At 33.6% G+C, this 1163-nt stretch overlaps 1 protein-coding gene across 6 annotated transcripts in view; it reads left to right on the forward strand.

The window, feature by feature from the left end:
• Nucleotides 1–1163, forward strand: part of LOC106880055 (F-actin-uncapping protein LRRC16A) — a 507909-nt gene that overhangs the window by 334865 nt on the left and 171881 nt on the right. The gene's annotated exons all lie outside the window — the stretch shown is intronic.

A 1163-nucleotide genomic window follows, 5' to 3' on the forward strand; every position in this document is an offset into this window, starting at 1 on the left:
TTGATTTGGATTCTTGTTAATATATATATTTTTACACAAGTGTGTAGAGAAAGGAGTGGTAGCCAGCCTTTATAAATCCTTGTTTGTTGCCACCCGAAACTCAGCAGTTATGTCAGAGGTCGTCTTTTTCCTATCTGCCAGAGATGACCTCTTCAGCAACCTGTCTTCCCTCATGGTTGCATACTTTTTATGACCTCGTCCTTTATGGTTTTCAGGACACCTTTTCTCAAGTATTTCAATTTTCTTACAATTTCAACTTGGGAGAATCCTTCACTGGATAATGCAATGATTTGAGCCCTTTGAACTTCAGGAATCTATTTCTTCGGAGACATTTTCAACAAATATTAACCACTGATAAGTTAGTAATAAGATATTCACTGAAAGAATTGGAAAAAATGTTAGTGTTGCACAATGAGTGGCAGAAAATTGACCCAGCCACTTGTGCCAACAAATTTCAAGTATGTAAAAGTGCATAAAAGCAGTTATAAAAGCAAGAAAAAAAAAAAAGATACATCAAATACTAGTTATTGATGGGATAGACTCTAGAATGTTTATTATACTGTTTTCAATTATTAATTGAGTTTCAATCATATTCTCTATTTTTTCATACCTGCTCCATAATTTTGGCTAGCGCTGTATATCCGAACTTCTTTATTTCATTTTAGTTTTATTCTAGAATAATCCAGAGACTACTGCATCCATCATTCTTGTTGGTCTATATAAATGTAATCACCATAATTTGAAACCACTTTGTTACCTGCCAATGCATGAAACTCTCAACCCTTGAATTACTCTGTAACTTCTACCAATTAATAAAACTCTGTATGTGTGTGTCTTTAGAAGGTTGCTTATGACCAGTCAGTGAGTAACAATTGGATTCGCACCAACAAGAGCTTAGCTGTATAGGTGACTCATCAGACTCTGATGGTAGTCTGATGAATTGCTTATACAGCTAAGCATTCATAGGTGCAAAACCAATTGTCACTCTCTGATCGACCATAACAAGCAAAAAAAGACACTCTAAAACATTAGAACAATAGTATATTTATGCTACTGCTCTAATGTTTTAGAGTGTCTCTTTTTTTTTTTTCAGATCTATAATCTACTGATCGATATATACACACACACACACACACACATATATATATATATATATATATATA

Source organism: Octopus bimaculoides, chromosome 1 (genome assembly GCF_001194135.2).
Source record: "Octopus bimaculoides isolate UCB-OBI-ISO-001 chromosome 1, ASM119413v2, whole genome shotgun sequence".
Lineage (NCBI taxonomy): Eukaryota > Metazoa > Mollusca > Cephalopoda > Octopoda > Octopodidae > Octopus > Octopus bimaculoides.